The 19,946-nt window shown below is 55.1% G+C and overlaps 1 protein-coding gene across 1 annotated transcript in view; it reads left to right on the top strand.

Annotated features, from left to right (window-relative positions):
- CMIP (c-Maf inducing protein) overlaps positions 1-19,946 on the top strand; it is a gene marked incomplete at both ends in the record, with an annotated part of 234,965 nt that overhangs the window by 32,759 nt on the left and 182,260 nt on the right. The window lies entirely within an intron of this gene.

Raw genomic sequence — 19,946 nt, 5'->3', positions numbered from 1 at the left:
AGGAAGATGGAGAGCTGGGAGTATCCGCGTCCTGCAGGTGCCAGCAGTCTCCGAGACAGGAGGGTGTTTGGCTCGATGGGGTCGGGCAGGCCCCACACACTACATCATCCCCTTTGGTGGGAAGTGACATGCCTGGGCTTTGGAGCCCCCGGAGCTGGGAGGGTCCAGGCTTCACCACATTCTAAGCCAAGCCCATCCTTCTGTAAAATGGGGGTGAGACGGTGCCCGTCTCACAGGGTCACCCGTGAGGAGGAACCAAATGAGGTGAGTCATGGGGCGAGCAGAGCTCCCTCGCCCGCCCACCCGCCCGCTCCTTCATCCAGCAGGTGTGGCTGGAGTATCCGCTGTGCGCCAGGTACTGTTCAAGGCCCAGAGCAGAGCAGACAAGGTCCTGACCCTCTCGGAGGCCCTGGGCCCCTGTAGGAAGAAGAACGAAATAGAGAATCTTGTCAGCTGCTGATAAATGCTATGGAGAAAAATACAGCAGGCTAAGGAGGATGGGAGTGCTGGCATGAGTGAGGAGGGGTCTGTGTGTGGTGGCATGTTAAATAAGGTGGTCAGGGAAGATCTGGGCGAGGTGACATTTGAGCAGAGACCTGAAGGAAGTAAGGGAGCCAGCCATGCAGTTATCTCAGCACGTGCAAAGGCCCTGGGGTAGGAGCTTGGCATTTCCTAGTAATGCAGGAAGATGAATGTGGTCGAGGTGTAGAGCCAGTCAACTTGAGGAGGGTGGTAGGAGTTGACGTCAGTGAGTCGGGGAGGGGCCAGACAGTGTAAGGCCTTGCTTGAATTTTGGCTTTGACCCTGAGGGAGAAGAGAGCTGTGCTGGAGCAGACATCCAAGAACATGGCAGCTCTCAAAGGCCTCAGCGCCTCCCTCCCTCCCTCCCTGCCGCCTGCATCCACTGCCCACCCTGTTGTGCGAGAAGGGTTGGCCCATCGAGGCCTTGCTGCGTTGAGCCCAGCCTCACCTGCTGTCCTGTTTGGGGACTTCACTCGGCTGGCCCCTCCTTCAGCTAGCCTCACCACCGGTCTGATATGGCTTCTGCTATTTATATGACACAGTGGTTTACAAACTCTGCTTCTAGAATTTCTCAGCCTCTCCTGCAGTACGTTATATCTTCAGGCAAATAATGGCGACCTTTCTCCAAACCAATGACTCTAGAAAGAATTGTCTGCGTTTCATGTTTCCCACCCATTATATTTTTCCTTATGCGTTTGACTTCCAGTGGACTCATGTAAGGTAGCATCCAGTTTAGCTCGACTCTGTATATAATCATTTCAAGGTTACCGAATTGGTTAATGTGTGTCGAACACCTACCCTGTGTGCAGTTTTCTGCTAGACGTGAGATTTGGTGGTGAACAAAACAGGAACCTTCTCTGTGGCTTTACAAAAAGCAAGAAAACAAGTGAAAATAATTTCAGTCTTGTTTTGACGTCATCACCCCAGGTCAGCTTGGAGGCCCACCTGGTGGAAGCCATTCTTCCCTCGTGGACCCTGCTGGTCCCCCTTCCTTGTGGCAGTCGGTTTTGGTGAAATAGCCTTGGCAGCTGTGCAGTGCACTTGCCAGCCTGGGGAAAAGTTCTGTGAGGTGCAGAAGCAGAAACTGCTGGGTGGCACTCAGCAGGCCCCTGCCTGGGCCAAGGTTTTGGGGTTGCCCTTGCCACGGCCTCCTGCCTCCCTAAGGGCCTGGAGCGGGTGCAAGTTCACCTTGAGTCTAGTGGAGAAAGATTACTCGGTTATAGAAACCCTCGCAGTAAAAACCGTCTCCCTTCCCCTTGGTCCAGGTAGGGCTGGAGGGAGGCAGGAGTGAGCCTGTGGGGTGTGTACACAGAACGGCTAGTTAAGGACCATTGATCAGCCTTTTGCAGACTATTAAGTGGTGGAAATATTGGACAGATGCAGTCCTCGGAGGCTCTGGACAGGGCTGGAAGATGCCAGGTGGCTTCTGGAGCAAGTGTGGAACTTAGCCTCCCTTCTGCTCCTCGGCGGTCGGCCTGCCTTTGCTCGACTCTCAGCTTCCTTATTCCTCTGCCCAGGTACACCCTCTTCCCTCCCCTCCTGCCTGCAGGCAGCCCCCGACGACCTCCCTTTTCTGTCCAAGGCAGCAGCTCCCATCCTGGGCTGCCCTTCAGAACCTGCGGGAATTTAGGAGACTATGCTGGTTCCCCGGGCCCCACCCCCAGAGGATGGGGTCCACGCGATGTGTGGTGGGGCCCAGGCATCGGTTTTTATGATGACATCATCTAATTTAATAGCTGCAGAGTAGTCTCTTGCACGTATATACCAGAATTGTTTCCTTTGACAGACATTTGAACTGTTTCTAAATTTTCCAACGATAGTACATTCTACATCCATCTATTTCTGAGATCACGTCTGTCAAGAAATATTGTAAATGACTTTGAAATGGGTGGGGAAAGATTCCTGGGTGTCTTGTCTCGCTCACTCATCTGAGCTATTTTCTGCCTTTCATTGTCTTGGAGCTATTTTACAACTCTATTGTAGAAAGCTGATGATAATGTAAAAATGATCCTTGCTCATAGAAATGCCGATTAATTGTGCCCACAAAACGCAGTTGGTTACTGCTGGACACACCACCATTTGTAAACACTCCCCAGGTGATTTTAGCGTGCATCCAGAATGGCGATCTCCAGCTTAGAAGATTCCAAGTCATCCCTCTGGACACGATGGGAACCAATGGCTTATTTATTTTGCTGTAGGTTTAGACAGACAGTGGCAGTAATAATAAGAGTTAACATTTGCTGAGCACTTAAAATACGCCAGACGTTTTTGAGCATTTTCGGTATTGTTTAGTTGTGTGGGTACCATTTTACACAGGTAAGAAACGGGCTGATGAAATAGGTGCTCCTGTCCTCCCCTGGTGCAGATGGGGAAGTCAAGGCAAGAGGAATTGCTGGAGGTAGTATTTCTGATGAATGACAGTGCTGGCCACTTCCTCCACTGAGTCACCCCGCTGCTCTGAGCCCGTGTCATGGGGCTAATGACCCTGAGCTCCCAGACCTGCTGCGGAGAGGTGAGGTGTTGGGCATGAGCCTGGCCCTGTGCCTGACAGGCTGAGGGGGCTCAGCCAAGGCCATTCTCAAGGCTGTCACCCTGTGTTCTCTGCGTGTCGGTTTGCATGCTCGTCACCTGCCTGGTCAGTAAATGCGTGTGTCAGACCTCATGCGAGTGGGTACAGGGGCAGTTGCGTGGGTTAGGTTTTCTCAGGGCGTTCAGGTTCCCAAGACTCAGGCTGTGAGGTCTGCAGTTGACAGACTTAAACATTAAGGGACAGGTATGCACATACTCTGCCAGAGCCTTCAGTCTGTTCTCTCCGTCTGTCCTCAGAACAGCCTTGGGGGTGGTGGTGGAGATTATCATCCCCATTTGACAGATGAGGAAACCGAGCCTCGGTCATTCATTCCCAGTTTCCTTCACTCATTCACCTCGTATGTGGGCCGGTACTCACTAGACCCCAACACACAGTGGCAACTTAGGAAATGGCACTTTGGGTCCTTTCCCGAGTTCATTCTCTTCCAGGAGGGGTGAGATGAGATGATTTGCCAAGCAGCTCAGAGAGGTCAAGAGAGGTGCCCAAGGTCACACAGCAGTAAGTGCCAGGGCTCAGCCTGCCTGCCCTCTCAAGCCGTTTTGTGCGTGAGCGCACACTGTGACTCCAAGCACACCTAGAGGTCCACCGTCCCCATTGAGGTGGTTTCCGGGTGTCCTTAGCCCAAGGGGGGCCCTCACCCAGTTCCCAGAGAGACCCAGGCTCCCCAGGAACTAATTTCTTAAGAGAACTTTATGGCTCTTAACTCCCTAAGCAGATCCAGATGTGCCTTGTGGCCGGCGCTGCTGCAGATGTCCTGGCCAAAGCCAGCTTGGTTTGGAAGCCTGGCCCCGGCAGCCGCCAAGTCTGGAAATGAAGTAAATGAGCGAGTTGTTCTTGGCCATTTTCCTCTCGTCTCAACCCAACTCAAATCAAACTCGGGCTGTGACCTCAGGCATGGCACATTCCAGCCTCCCCCTGGCCTCCTGGCGTCCGGGGCACAAGGCAGGGGATGACCGCTTTGGGGGCATTGAGCAGGACAAGGGAAGTGTCTAGAGGGAGCGTGGGACCCGGGTTGGGGGCAGCAGGAGAAACCGAGGGGAGGCCTGTGGGCCGGGGCTGGCCTGCAGCCCATGGGGGTCCGGGGAGAGCAGCCGGGCCCTGCTGGGAACAGAGAGGCAAGACCGCTGCACAGCCAGGAGTCGGGGCCGCCTTGGGGCTCCCCGCCTCCCCCTGCATCTGCGCCTGGGAGCCCCACCCGACTTCCTGAGCACCGGTGGCATTCTGCTGCTCCCGCTGGGCGGTCGCCGAGGGCTGCCCGTGGACTCCCGAGGCCCTGGGGAACCCGGCGCAAACCTGGGTGGTCAGGGGTGAGCATGGCTCTGGTCCCTTCGCCGCCCCCCTTCCCCCAGGCCCAGACCAAGCCACCCGGCCCTCAAGGGTGAGTCACTTTGAAGTGATGGGGTTCCGGGCCCTGTGGCAGGCCGGGGGGGCCGACTTGGCGGGAAGGGGCAGGCCGGGCAGGCTGTCCCTCTCGGCTTCCGGGCAGCCCCTCCCCTGCGCAGCGAAGGAGGCCAGAGCCAGAGGGCCAGGGCCCGGGCTTGGGGGTCAGAGAGGCTCCGTTCCAACGTCACCTCCTACCTGTCTGACCTTGGGCAAGTCACTTGACCTCTCTGAGCCTCAGCTGCTTTATTTGCAAACTGGGGGCACCCTTGCAGCACTTTCAAAGGAGAAAATCTATGTGAAGTGATTAGCCTGGCGCTCGGCTCCAAAGTTAGGGTACCAAACAGTACTTTGGGGGCGGGGGGGCGAGCCACACCCCAACTGACATACAACCTAGACAAAAAATGTGCTAGTTTTGCAAACCACTGTTAGACAATCTCCCGATACCCTTTGTCTCACCGAATTTCCGCCTCCAGCCCCTCTTCCATATAAATTCTGGACGGGCCATTGTTGTTTTTTTTTTAAGCATCTTTATTGGAGTATACTTGCTTTACAATGGTGTGTTAGTTTCTGCTGTACAACAAAGTCAATCAGCTATACATATACATATATCCCCATATCCCCTCCCTCTTGCGTCTCCCTCCCACCCTCCCTATCCCACCCCTCTAGGTGGACACAGAGCACCGAACTGATCTCCCTGTGCTCTGCGGCTGCTTCCCACTAGCTCTCTATTTTACATTTGGTAGTGTATATAAGTCCATGCCACTCTCTCACTTTGTCCCAGCTTACCCTTCCCCCTCCCCATATCCTCAAGTCCATTCTCTAGTAGGTCTGTGTCTTTATTCCTGTCCTGCCCCTGGGTTCTTCAGAACCATTTTTTTTTTAGATTCCATATATATGTGTTAGCATACGGTATTTATTTTTCTCTTTCTGACTTACTTCACTGTGTATGACAGACTCTAGGTCCCTCCACCTCACTACAAATAACTCAATTTCGTTTCTTTTTATGGCTGAGTGATATTCCATTGTATGTATGTGCCACATCTTCTTTATCCATTCATCTGTCGATGGACACTTAGGTTGCTTCCATGTCCTGGCTATTGTAAATAGAGCTGCAATGAACATTGTGGTACATGACTTGAAGGGGCCATTGTTATACTCTGTTTATTTATTAACTGTTGTCGGCTCTATAATCTTTACATACTAAAGCTGAGAGTATTATTAGAGTATTATCATCATCATCATCATCATCTACATGACCAAAGCACACTAAAGCCGAGAGACGTTGACCATAGTGGTTAAAAGTTCAGGTTCCGGAGCCAGTCTGCATGGGTTTCAAATTCTTCTTCCTCTGCTTCCTAGCTGTGTGACCTGGGGCCACTTGCTGAGTGTCTCTGTGCTCCAGTTTCCCAACCTCTAAAGTAGAGATAATACTGTCTACCTCAAAGGGCTGTTGTGAGGCTTGAATGAGGTAGTAGTGAAAAGTGCCTGGAACGGGGCCTGGTGCGCAGCGGGCGTCTGTGTTAGTGGATTCTCTGCACTCCTTCCTTTAGTCTTTGACCAGCTTGAGTCTGTGTCTGGTTCCCTCCAGGAGCACAAATGCCGGTCTCCTGGGACTGCTGTAAGGGTGACGGGCCAGTCCCTTCCCTGTCCCCCTCAGTGGACTCCTTCCCCTTGCTTGACCCCAGCCCTGGCATCGCCCCTGTGACTTCCAGAAGCGCGTCGGGTGGGCCCTGGAGCCTCAGAACCCCGTTCCGGGAACTCTCTCCTGGGCCCGACTCACTCTTGTTTTGTCACCCAGTGTGATCTCGAGGGGACAGTGAGGGGGTGACTGTAAAGTCAGATGTGTGCTGCCGTCGTTTGGCACTTGACTGTGACTCCCAACTCTGGACGGTCACTGGGGGAGGGACGGCCTCTCGCTTCTTCCCGCATGTTTCATTCACGCTTTATTCTGTCGCTCATTCAGTTTTTTTCATTTCCTCTGTTCCCACTCTTTGCTTTCATTCATTCTTTTGTCAACCACTCATTTTTCAGCTTACTGAGTGTCTGCTGTGTCCTGGCCTCACTCTCAGGCATGGGAGATGCATCCGGGAGCAACGCCCATCCAGGTGCCACTGGGGCTCTCAGAGGCTGACTTGAGGGGTCAGGGAAGGCTTTCTGCAAGAGGCGGCATCCAAGTGGACACCCGGGGGCCGAGCTAGAGTTAGCCGGGTGAGGAGGGGAGGTGGTACTTGTTGCCTGTAGAGTGGGCCTTACCTGCAGAGGCTCAGGGTCCCTGGGGCCAAGAATGGGCTTCCAGAACTCCAGGAAGGTGATGCTTTCTTCCCCTCTGTAATGAGATACACCATTTGGATGCAGGGGCTTAGGTGAGAGACCAGCACTGGAGGTCTAGTTTGTGGGTCCCTCATTCCAGAAATGCCACTGTACCCAGAGGTCTGGAAGCCCTTTGGAACCAAACCAAACCACATGGCCACTCTTCTCCCAGGACCCGGTTCCTGGGGTGGCCTTGGCTTTCACACCTGGGTTTTTGTAGCCCCCGTCCTCTGTGAAATGGCACTGGCTCAGGGTGCAGGGGGAGTACAGCTGTGATGTGTATGAAACGCCCCACACAAGGGAGGTTTCTGCAAATGCCAGCGCCCGAGGTCCTGGTCCTGGCCCGGGGGGTCCCTCCCAGCAGGAGGAGTCACAGTGGGGAGGGAGAGACCCGGGGAACTTTCCCAGCCATCCAGCACTTAGGAATTTGGCTTTGGCCTCCCCCAGGGGTTCCGGAATCCAGTGGATGTACTGAAATCTGTAGTTCCTGCCACAGCAAGGCAGCTTGTCGTGTTTTTGGCCAGCAGATTTGTGGTACCTTCTCAGTGGCAGCCTTTGGTCTGGTGCCCTTTCGGTCCCTAGGGAGTGGGCAGGGAAGCAGAGAGGGCATAGGACCCATGGGCACTGTGGTGGCCTGGCCAGAGGCCTGCAGTGTCCCGGGGAATCTGATGCCCCTTGGGGGCTGTAAAGGCCGTGTCGGCCTTTAGTTAAGTGTGGCCGAAGGTTCCTGTTTCTGTGGCAAAATCATCACCACCGCTTATTAATTAATCAGTTCACCATTTATTGAGCTCCTACTGTGTGCTGGGAAATATAGCACCGCAAGGAACAAAGTCTCTGTTCTCATGGTAGGGGGAACCTGACCCTAACCTGATGAATACAGAGCACGTTGGGTGTGGATAAGGGCCGTGAAGGAGACCAAGGCAGGATACTGGGGTAGGAACGTCCGTCATGTGAACAGGGTAGGCTCCGAGCACCAGGGGAGCACTTGAGCTGAGACTCGAAGGAAGTGAAGGGGGCAGCCACAAGGGTATCATTCCAGACAGAGGGAGCAAGTGCAAAGGCCCTGAGGCACGGAGGAGCGCTTGCTGTGGCCGGACATTGAATGGGGTGCATGACACACACTGTCCCCTTGCATCAGTAACCCTTGGAGGTTATGACCATTTTACTGATTGGTCATGTTGAGGCTCAGGGCGATTCGGCACGCGGACAGTAAGCGGAAGAGTCGGGATTCACAGCCGCAGCTGGTGTGCTTGTGCTGTCATCCTCATCCGGCTGCAGGGCTTAGGTGAGACCAGTGGTGGAGGTTTTCGTCTGTGAGTCCCCTGCTCCTGAGCCATGTGTGGAGCATGGCGTTCGGTCAGCTGCAGGTCAGGGGCGTTACCTTTGTGGAGGCTCTTGGCTGGCAGCCCCGGAGGCTGATCCGTGGTGTGGCCCAGGGCAGCGTCACGTCAGGGGACGGAGGGCTACGGCCAGAGACGTCCAGGGGGTTGGAGCTCTGGTGTCCGCTTGCCCAGCGAGGACGGGCCCACAGGCCTTGTGTGGCGCCTGGCGCTTCCCTCCTGGTGGCTCTGGTTTGAGTTCCTTCTCCGCCACCACGTGGCTGAGTGATGCTGAGGAAGTCACCTCGTTTCTGAGTCCTGGCTTTCATCTTGGTAAAAATAGGGTCAGCAGCTCCCTGCCGTACCTCCCTTCCAGAGCTTTTGTGAGGATCAAGTAAGATTATAGATGAGAAAGCCCTTTGTCAGCTCGAAAGCCTGGTACATGAGAATCCTGCTTTTTTTCCCTTTATTTTATTGCAGAAACGGTATCAAAGCAACATTAAAGAGAGTTTAAAAAGAAAAGAAAAATCGTTTACTTACAGTTACACCACCTCAACATGACCACGAAAATCCTGTCCTACCCAAACACGTACCAGCTGAACAGATTTGGATGTGTTTTCAGATAAATTCTGTATTTTCCTAACCCGCGCTAATTGCTGTCCCAATCTCGGAACCGCACAGATTCCGATTATTTGGCATCCTTCCCAATCTGACCTGGAGCTGGATGGATTTGGCCATTGAGCATTTCTTGTATTGATTTTCTCATTATTCCTCTTGGTTTCTGTCCATATAGGCATGTATTTTTATGTCATTGCAGGGTGAACATGCGGCTTCTTTTTCATTTTTTCCTCTACCGTCACCAGCAGAGATTATGTTTCTCACAGTCTCCACAATCATTATTTTCAGTGGCTCCATGGTAGTCACTGCACCATGTTTTTATGAAACCGTCTCCCTTTGGTTAGATACTAAGTCAATTTCCAGCCTCTCTTCTTCACTAGAATATGCCACCGTGAATATCTGTATGCTCGTAGCTCTTTCCCCCCTTTCCTTATGATGATGAATAATTGTTTGGAAAAATTCCCAGGAGGGAGATTAGTTGGTCAAAGGAGTATGAACGTTTTGATGGCTTTTGATAGTAACGAGGCTCTGTTGCTTTCCAAAAGAGTTGAACCTATTTGTAATGCCTTCGGCAGCACAAATGTCCTCATTTTCACACAGCTGAGCCCACTCTGGGTGTCATTGTTTTTCTTTTCTTCTTTTTTTTTTTTTGCATTTTAAATTCACGGGTTGAAAATGGTGTGGCATTGAGTGTTGTCAGGGAACAGTTGGCTTTGAGACACTTGCCCTCGTGTCTTCAGCTCACGTGTGCCCTCTTTCCTCCCGTCCCTTGACACTCAGCCACCAGCACTGCTGTCAGCAACAGAGGTGGCACCCCTACCCTCAGACCAGGACCCCACTTCCTGTCCGCCTGCAGAGCAAGGGGGGACGAGGAGCAGAGAGGAGGGGCACGGGGAGAGGGTCTGGGGACAGAGGCGCCTCGGGAGGGGGCCCTAAACCCGTGAGGGAAAGGAGGGCCCTGGAGAAATCCAGGCGGGGGAAGCGCAGACAGAGCCTGGCACAGATGGACCCCTGAACAGCAGTGAAGGTAAGGAGACAGAACCGCTGGGGAGAAAGGCAGCGTGCGCAGGAGCGGAGGATGGATGGGGTGGCGGAGGGAAATGGGCGTAAAGCGAGAAGGGGTTTCAGGGAAGGAGGCAGGGGTCTGGACCGTGAGAGAGACAAAGACAGTCAGGGAGAGTCAGACAGCGAGAGGCACAGAAATAGAGAGACAGACATACAGAGACAGACGCAGAGAGACAGGGGTGGGGCGTGGGATGAAGAAGAGCGAAAAAGGGAAAAGGAGAGAGCGAGAGGGAATGGAATGGGGGGAGGGGTGGCGAGTGGGGAGAGAAGAACCCCTTGCTTTATATGAAGTCGTTGCTTTGTCTGCGGTGGGCGGCCCCTGAGCCCGGCGGGACCAGGGTGTGAGCAAGGGGGGGAAGGGAGGTGGGACACGTGTGTTGTCCATATGAAACCTGAATGGGAAGTTAAGCGCGGTGACTTGTAGCTGGGCACGGGTTTCCACCCCCAGGCTGCCCCTTCCCAGCCAAGTGACCCCAGTTCCGCCTCTGGTGATGGCACTGTCCGCACAGGGTGACAGCGTTGGCAAGCACCTGGCACACGGGGACACCCGCTTCAGAGGGACAAAGCCACGTCCACCAGGTCCTCCCCGGACACCCCACCAGCATCAGAAGGCAGTCTGATGGGGCAGTGGGTGTTGACCACAGCCGTCCGTGAGGAGGTGGGTGGGCACGGACGCTAGGGCCTGGATGCCCCGGTGCAGAGCTGGCTGCCACCCTGCAGGCCAGGGGACCTGGGAGTGCTTAGTCTCTCCTTTACCTGTCGTCATCTCTTCCTTACCTGTTGTCCATCTGTGAAATCCAGACAGTAGCGACATTGCCCACTTCTCAGGGCGTCAGGATCAAGTGCTGTTTGCCGTGTACGGCACTTGGTGCGGGCCGGGCACGTGGCACGGATGTTGCTGGGACCTGAGGGGCTGCCCTCCTTGCAGTGACTGTGACGATGGCAGCGGTACTGCAGCCACCATGGCATGAGCCCTGACCGGGGACCTTGCCTGGTGTCGCCTCCCCAGCCACGTGGCTCACGCGGCCTGATTGTTCCCACTTCACACATGCGAACCTGCAGTTCAGAGGGTTAGTGTAATAATAAGAACAGTAACAGTGGCAACAACAAACTGTTTTTGAGGGCCTGCCGTGCACAGGGCACCTGTGCCATTTGTAATCCTCCAAACAGTGGAACTGACAGATGAGGAAACTGAAGCTCAAAGAGGAAACTGGGCGGCTTGGGCCCCATGACCATGGAGGGACAGGACCAGGCTGAGCGGGGTCCACACAGTCCACAGGGCGTTTGCTTCATTTTCAGGCCCAGCCTGTGAACTGGAGCTTTTCAGGAAGTCTCTGGAAAGATGATTTACTTATTAGCTGTTTTTCATCTCTTAATTAAAAAAAAAAAAGTATGTGAGTGTGTGGAATTGTGATTCCGCTTGATCTGAGAGGTGGAAGCCAGAGTACCTGACTCAGAGGTCACAGCCGTGCCCACCTGGGTGAGGAATGTTCCAGAAGCTTGCCTCCAGGCACCGTCCTTGCCTGCTGACCAGTCACCTGGGGAAGCAGGGCAGGGTTAGGTGGGCATCAGGCTGTTGGAGCCACGTCTGCCTGGGTCTTCAGCCCGGGGCTGGCTTCGACCCCGTGCTCCCTCTGACCTCCGACCTTGGCCTTGACCTGGCAGCTCCGGGGCGTGCCTGCCCGCCGACTATGACATCGTTCCTCTCTCTGTCCCCAGCCCCGCGCCGGGGCACCCACAGCAGGTCCAGTCGTCCAGGGGTGTTTCCAGATGTGCACCGGGAATGGAGCAGATGCAGGGGGGGAAGGGCCCCAGCACCGACCTACGTTGATGCAAAGGGTGGGAGAGGAGCCTGGGGCTGCGGTGGGAGGGCTGGGCCTCCTTCGGAACTTTCCAGGGGAAGGCCAGACAGCCCTCCTTTCACCTCGGGGAGGAAATGAAGCAGGACACACTTCCCACAGGAAGCCAACATCAAAAGAGCGGGTTAGAGGAGCGCTGGCTGGTTCCTACCAGGGGCTGGCGTTCAGGGTGGCCCCTCGTGCCAAGCACCGCTTACGCTTCTCTGCACGGTGCCGGGGGTCACGGGCTGCTCTCCTTACCTTGCCCACAATGCCCAGGGCCACACGGTAAGAAGTGGTGAGCCAGGATTCAAGCTCTTCGTCCTGCGCCCCACGTCCTGGGCTCCTCTGACTCCCTCTGGATACCTGCCTGTGGGTACCTGGTACTCTTGTCCCCAGAAAAGCACAGAGTTGATTTTTATCGTGAATATTCTTAATAAGAATAAATAATAATAGCTGCCATTTATCCAGAGCTTCTAGTTGCCAGGCACTTACCTGCATCATCTCGTTTACCTGCTAAGGAAGCCCGTGGCATGGGCCCCATTATCCATCATGATGCATGGATTACGTCACTAGCCCCCAATCATACAGCTGGTGTTAGAGACGGAGAGATGGGACCTCCACCTGGTTCTGACGACCAGAGTCCTATACCTGGGCACGTAGTTCTGATGACCAGAGTCCTATACCTGGGCACGTGGTTCTGATGACCAGAGTCCTATACCTGGGCACGTGGTTCTGATGACCAGAGTCCTATACCTGGGCACTCTAAGGCTTCGGGCAAGTTAGGTGACCTCTCTGAACCTCAGTTTCCTCTTCTATATGTGGGCCTAATCACGCTCCCTATAGCAGAGTTTTGAATTATGTGAATTAATAAGTGTAAAGTGCCTGGCACAATGTCAGCTACCATCACGGGCATCATCGCCGTTATTACCATAACACAAGGTCTCATGAGGAATAGACACTGATGGTCAGAGTGGAACTTCCTGGCCTGGGGAGGTAGAGGAGGAGTCCCCATGGGTGTGCCCGGGCAGGTAGGGCACAGCGGTATGGGGGGAGCCAGGCAGACCCAAGGACCGAGGCTCCTGTGAGGGGGCTGGGCATGGGCGTGAAGAGGAGCTGCCTGCACAGGTGGGCGGTTGAGGGGCCTCCGGGAGAACAGCATACCAACCCAGCCTGCCACCGCCGCTCCATTTCCCGCGAGGAGGGAAGTTGCGGATTTCCGCCCTGGCTTCCAGGGAAGGATGGGACCGGCTGCCCGACTGCTGGGGTGCGGTCTGCATGGGGAGGCGAGGCTGGTGGGAAGCTTGCTGTGCTCCTGCCCAGCTCACGGGCTGTGTCCAGAGCCCTCCTGCTGCTGCTGCTGGCCATGGCCTGATTGAAGTCACACACCTGCTTCCTGGAGGGTGGGTAGCTGTGTCTCCTAACCTGAGACATCCTGGGCCCCTCTTCCTTTTATTTTTGTGGGAGGAGTGGCTGAGACCCCAGAACTGTTGGCCACTGGCATTTGGAGGCCTTGACATGGAGCCCTCCCTGATGGAGGAGATGCAGCTCCAGCCTGACATCCTCGAAGGCTGTCACCTCCCAGAAGCCCTCCCTGATGCTCAGCAGCAGGCACCCATCCTTCTTGGAATGTTGGTCAGTCCTGCTCCACGACTTCACTGTTGGCTGTTTCCTTTCCAGCTTATTCCCCACCTAGAGAGGAATTTCTTAGTCCTCAGTCTCCTCATCTCGGAAACATGGACGTTGCAGGATAACTGCCTGCGCACTCCCGCTTCCTCCAGCCCTGAGACTTGCAGGAGCAGGGACAGTCTGGTGAAAAGGGGAGGGTCAAGGGGAGCAGGAGAGCCAGTGACGGAAGGCAGGGGCCTTGAAGGTGCTGCAGAGCTGGGGTGGTGAGCTCAGCTGTGCCTCAGTTTTCTCCTCTGTAAAATGGGGATAACAAGGGGACCTACCTCAAAGGGTTGACGTGAGCAGTGGGTGAGTTAACACTCATAACCCGTATAGACAGAGCCTAGCCTGTAGTGAGTACTGTGGTTACTGTTATTAATTATTGCAGTTAGTTCATGAAAACAATGTCGAATCAATAGTTGTTGTACCTACTGTTGTCCTGAGGATACAGACGTGAACAAAACAACCAACCCCCTGCCTTCATGGGCCTTACTCGTTACGGGAGATGGATAGGAAATGGATAAGTAAGTAAAACGTATGTACGATGGTGATGCGTCCTGCCATGATGATGATGATGGTGAAGATGATGGTGATGATGACGGTGATGATGGTGATGATGATGATGGTGATGATGGTGATGCTGTGCGCTCTGCAGAGGGACTAAGCCACACAGTGGGGCAGGGCTTCGGTGAGAAAGGGTTTTGTGCTGTTAAATTGGGTGAACTGTTGTGCACACACTGTCAGTGATTTTGATGTCACGGTGCTCCTCAAACACCATCCTGAAGAGCAGGCTCATAAAGCCATGCTGTCCAGGTTGAGGTGGGGGTCAGCCCCCTGTGGGGACCCTTTGAGCCCATTTAGGGGTCCCAGGGAACACAGTTTGAAAACCAGCATTCCGTCTCTTGTGTCTCTTCCCAATGAAAACGATCACAGAGTGTAAGAAGAACATGCTGTTAAAGAGAATTGGAGGAAAGGGGGCAAAGGGCAGGTTTAAGACGGAGAAACCAGTGCCAGTTGGAAGGCAGTGCCTAGGGGCTGCCCACTCACCTGGCACTGGGGCCACTTGCTCACCTCATCGTGGCAGGTGAGTTGAGCAGTTGGCAGTGGCCATGAAAGTGGATTGCAGAGAAGTACCGGCTGGGCCCCTGAAGGGGTGTCTGGGGCGTGGCAAGGTCTCGGATGTAGAGAGGGTCAGGGGAGCCGGGGCGCCCACGCTGGGACCCCTCACAGCCCCTCCTGGCAACCTCGGGTAGCCGTGGGGTCAGCAGCCTGGGGCTCTGTCTGCCCAGGTAGCTCTGGCCCCTGATGGCTGCTGATTCTGAGAGCAGCCGTCACGTGGGAGAACCTGCTACGTGTCTCATGAGACGTGCTTTCAACCTCGTACGGGGCCCTCCCCGCCCTTAACCCCTAGTAGATGATCACTCCCCACCCCAGAGGAGGAGCTTGGGGCCCGGCCAGGTTGAGCCACTGGTCCAAGGCTGCCTGGAGCTCAGGACTGCGAGGTGTGGCCAGCTGAGGGCTCAAGGAGCCGTTTGCAAAGGGCCACTGAACCCGGCTGGCAGCTTCCAGAAGGGTCTCCGGGGGCAGGGGGACTTTCTCTCACCATCATTGGCCTGAGCCCTATGGGGCCTTACGACACAGCCGGCTTGTTGAGGTTGCAGTGCGAACTCGTCCTCCCTGTGACATCCCAGCCTAGGCAGGCTGGCCAGGCCCTGGCAGCTGGGATCTAGCTAATCTAAAGTCCCAGTGAGAGCTGAGGTGAACGCGGAATGCCAGTTTTCAGAAAGCACACTGAGGCCCCGGCGTGCAGCTGCCAGGCCTGCACAGACTCTGGGCTGGAGGAGGCCGGCCTGGGAGCCTCCACCCCACCCAGGCTGGCTTCTCTGCCACGTGGGTCCTGGGCCCCCAGCAGGACCACTTCGGGGGGCGGCCCTGTCCCCCTGCGGCTTCTTGAACGTGGCACGCCCCCTGTGCCATGCCTTCTCTGGGCACGCGGTTTCGGTTTGCTTTTCATTGTTCTTTGTTTGTTTGTTCGTTCATTCCTGCCTGTGTGCGTCCATTTTCTCATTCGTTTTCATTCATTCATTCCGAACCGCGCAGCAGCTCAGAGGGCAGGCCCAGAGCACACAGAGCTGGCCTCGAGCCCCTGCTCCGAGCTGGGGGCCTGGGGACAAATTACTTAACCTAATGGGGATGGCACTCCTCCCAGGGCCGTCGGGAGGGTGAAAGGAAATAACCCGCGAAACCCCTGGTGCGCGTGTGTCCGGTGGCTGGTCTGTGGACTGTCGTGTGTGTCTGTCCCTCACCTGCTCACGCTCGTGTTTTCTCTCCGTCCTTCCTACAAAACTTGCTGAGGCACAGGGTTGAGTCACCTGTGGCCTGTGCCGCTGGCCTTGCTGGAGTGGGTTCCCCACCTTTCTCGACTTACAGTCGGCCGATGGGTCCCTCTGAGCACTTGGCCACTGACCGCCCAGGCTGCTCGGAGCCGCGCTTCCCACCAGGTTATCAGGCCCGCGCTCAACACGGTTCTCCCCCACCGAGCAGGTCCACCCCATGCGCGTGCGCGCTCCCCGAGCATGCCTGCACACTCTGCATGCCCGCATATGTGCACACGTGTCTTCACACTGGCCCGGGAGCAGCACGTGTTTGGGGCAGTCACACACACTTCCCATGACCTCTGGCATCGTGGTTACACGCAGCACACGTGTTGGAGAAAAGCTGGACACACTTCACTCTTGCACGCCGCTCCGCTGCACACCCAGCCCATGTTCCCCTGCCCCAAGTGTGCGCGTGCCCCCATTTAGTCTACACTGTGCACACCTCTGCAGTGTATACAGGTGTGCATGTCCAACTGTGTAAGCACTCACTTACATGTGTGTATTTATTTTTTTAACACACACATATGTCGCATTTACTCAGGCCCCACCTAAGTGCTTTACAACCAGGAGTTCATTTAATCCCCCTGAGAACACTCTGAGGTGGTGACTACCATTAGCCCTGTCTTCCAGATGAGGAAACAGGCCTGGGGAAGTTAGGGTCACTGGCTCAAGGTCGCACGCCAGGGCAGGGCAGGCCGAGATTCAGCCCCAGCCTGGCTCTAGCCAGGACTCTGAAGCCCGCTGCGATGCTCTTCCCATGAAGGTGTGTGGCTTGTGCCATCCTCACCCTGTGAATGTGTGTGGGTGTGGTGTACACCCCTCGCAGTGTACACACGTGACCATCTTCTCAAGGTCACGGGTGCACACGCTGCCCACGGGCTCAGGAGGACACACGATACACGTGCCAGAGAACATGCTTATGTCTGCACGCATGCCACTCGCACACACACAGACAGACACACAGGTATCCTGCACCTCTCTTCCAAGCCTCGCCCCAGTCTCCAGCTCCCTCTCCCACCTTCTGGATTGTTCTCTGTTTCTGGACACTCACCTGGCCGGAGAGGGAGGTGGTTCTACAGGTCTGGACTTGCCCACCCCAGGCCACCCGTGCTCACCTTCTCCCTGGCTCGTGGCCCCTGTGTGGCAGGCAGCCCTGACCCAGGCCCCCCCACCCCGGCCAGAGCCCCACAGCTCTTCCCTCTGCCAGGGCCCCTACTTGGCTCCCTTCCCATCTATCTTCTCGGTTGGCACAGGTATCTGGGAACATCCATGCTGGGCTGGGCCGGCGACAGGGCCGCGTCCCGGGGGGCAGGAGTGACTGGTCCAAAGGCTTCCCACGAGTCCCTGGCAGGAAACTCACGTTTCCTTCTTCTGGTCCTTCACTTCCTGGCAGTTGTCCCTCGCCTCCCTTCCAGCTCATCCGCCCACCCCGACCCCGCAGGGCCTTTGAATCTGACCGTCAGCGGCTCCCAGCCCTGCCCAGGGCCTGCAGTTGTCGCCCTCATGTTCAAGTCTGGGCTTGTCGGCCGTAGCGAGACTCTCCTGTTTTGGCCTCCTCAGAAGTATCCAGACTTCTGGGCCACAGCCAGAGCTGCTGCGCTCCCCGGCACCTTTACCTGTCTCTGCACCTTGCTTGGCCATCTCCCCACTGCCCCCGTGGAATCTCTCTTTCCTTCTACGAAACGTACCCAGCCTGGAGGGAGGGACCAGGTCCCCCCTTTGCGCTCAGCCGTCTTCAGCCTCTGACCTCTGTTAGAGCTGGTGGTCAGTGCTGTCTGAGCACTGCTGGGCCTGGAGCCGTGGGCTTTCACTGAACTTGCAGCTTTTCTTTCGGTGAAGTTTGATTCTTCATCAAGATGCCCTCTCTCCCTCCTCCTCACCCCCCCACTCCACTCTTTCTCTCTTTCTTTCCGTGGGCCAAGCACTGTGTCCAGCCCTGAACACTGCTGCTTTGAAGCCACAAATTGAACTAACAAAAGAAAACCCCAAGGAGCTGAGAAATCACTTGATTGCACAGGTGCCCCTTGCCAATTGGTTTAAAAGTTTTTATGAGCAAATCTGGTGGTTATCCTTTGGAAAATAAGCAAAGGCAAACCACTTCCTGCTGCTTCCAGGAGCCGCTCGAGTGCCTGAGCTTTCTAAGACCTACCAAGAATCTGAAACTTCAGGCAAGCTTCCTCCGTTTTCCTGGAGAACTCGGCAATTTGTGTTAGTGAAATTCCTCTGGGCCCGATGGGCTTGGAGATTGCATTTCAGTCTTGTCTTGCAAAGGAATTTCTGAGCTCGAGTAATTTGGCTAGAGGGAAAAAGGAGAACTCTGGCTTGTGACTGAGGCAGCAGTGCCCTTTATGGGACCAGGGCCTCTTGGTTTTGCAAATGCCACGCAGCCTCAGGGGACCCAGACCCCCTCCTCTGAGTCAGCCACCTCTCCGGGCCTGAGGCGAGCTCTGGCAGTGCCATGTGCCACGTGTGGATTCAGGCCTTCTTGCACCTCTTACTTGACCTGTGACCTAAACTCCCAAACGGGGAGAGGAAGTGCTGTGCTCCCCCTTGGGGGAGGGGAGGATAGGACTGCCGGTGGTTAAGACACGGCCTGAGTCTTAGGTTCGAATCCAGTTCTGCCACTAACTAGCAAGTTACGTAACCCCTCTGTGCCTTAGTTTCCTTATTTGTAAAACAGTGATGATTCTTGTACTCCCCCGGGAATGGTAGAACTTCTTGATTCAATAAACACCCATATAATGCACCTACCACATGCTAGGTCCTGCATTAAGGCTTTGCAAATATTAACTAGTGTAATCTTTGCGGCAGCCCTCTGAGGCCGCTGCTACTTAGCTCCATTACACAGATGAAGAGACCGGGGCCCAGAGAGGTTAAGTAACTCACGCTGCTGGTTGGTGGCAGGGCTGGGCTTTAGACCAGAAAGTCTGGCCTCAGTGTCTGGGCTTGTTCCCATGGAGCTACATGTCGCTCTAGGTAGGGTAAGATGAGGTGCTGTCCTTTAGCAGGGTGATCCCTGTCCCGTTTTGCTTGGGACAATCCCAGGTTAATCAGTCATGCCCCGTTTCAAGTCATTCCCCAGACTGTCCCATTTGGAGGATAGCTGATGTGGTCAGATTATGTGTGGAGCACTTAGGACAGTCCCGGGAACACCGTGGGCACAGGATCCACGGGAACGATGGAGGGGGAGGTGACACAGCCATCACCAGCAGCTTGGGTAGCCTTGGGGGTTGCCTGAGTCACTGCAGAACAGAGATGTCCTCTGCATCAGTTCATTCACCGACTGCACTGAGCATCTCTCCCATGCCAGGCATTCGGGTGTCGTGCTATGGGCCGGGGGTGGGTTGCGGGGGTGATGAGAAGGGAGGCAGAGGACACAGCCAGCAGCTCTGGAAGATGGAGTCACACCCAAGACTCGCCCTTGTAAGAAATGCAAAGCATTACCCCCCCTTGTAAGAAATGCAAAGCATTACCCCCGTTGGGATCATAGCCCCCTTGCTTTGTTTGGCAAATTGTGACAATATGTCACCAACCCAGCACATTCTGATTACCTATTGTTTGAATTTAAAAAAAAAAGAAAAAGAAGCCGGCCAGAAAACAGCTTCTGGTTATGTGATCGGTATTTAGAAGTTTCCATTTGTGAGCCAGCCTTGGGGCAGGGCCAATCCCCAGGCTGTATGGAGCCATTGCTGTCCTCAAAATGCCTGGTAATTGGTTTATCGCTGGTGCACACCCATTGCGCCCTGTCTCCCTGTCCTTAGATGTGTTTGCAGGATGTTGTGGGATGTGGCTTTCCCGGTGGATGTTTTGTTAAAGACCTGCCGTAGTTCAGCACGTGCTAAATACGGTGGCTAAAGAACACAGGGCTCTGGGGTTGGGTGAACAGCTCACCCCTGTTTCCTCATTGGGAAGTCCCAAGTCCCAGGGAAAGAGGGCAGTTGGTCACCCTCCTCTGGAGTGAAGCCAGCCGTGGGTGACCACACCGGGCTCTGCTGTGTGTCAGCCGGTACGTTGCTTAGCCACACTGAGCCTCAGTTTCCTCTCCTGCAAAAGAGGCTTTATTGGTACCCGTCTCACGGGGTCACTGTGAGGTATCAGTAATTTATGACGCCTCGCAAGTGGTGGTGAGCCCTGGTTCCATACCGGTTATAAATTATCTTAAGATTTTCCTCATGGTGCCGAGACAGTAGTTATTATCCTCTGGTTTCAGTGGACAACCAGGAAGCCTGCCCAGTCTGACCACCTTAACTCAGGG

This window comes from Hyperoodon ampullatus (assembly GCF_949752795.1).
Source record: "Hyperoodon ampullatus genome assembly, chromosome: 18".
Classification (NCBI taxonomy): domain Eukaryota; kingdom Metazoa; phylum Chordata; class Mammalia; order Artiodactyla; family Ziphiidae; genus Hyperoodon; species Hyperoodon ampullatus.
The sequence above is the reverse complement of the archived record's forward strand: the minus strand, read 5'-3'. Positions and strand labels throughout refer to the sequence as shown.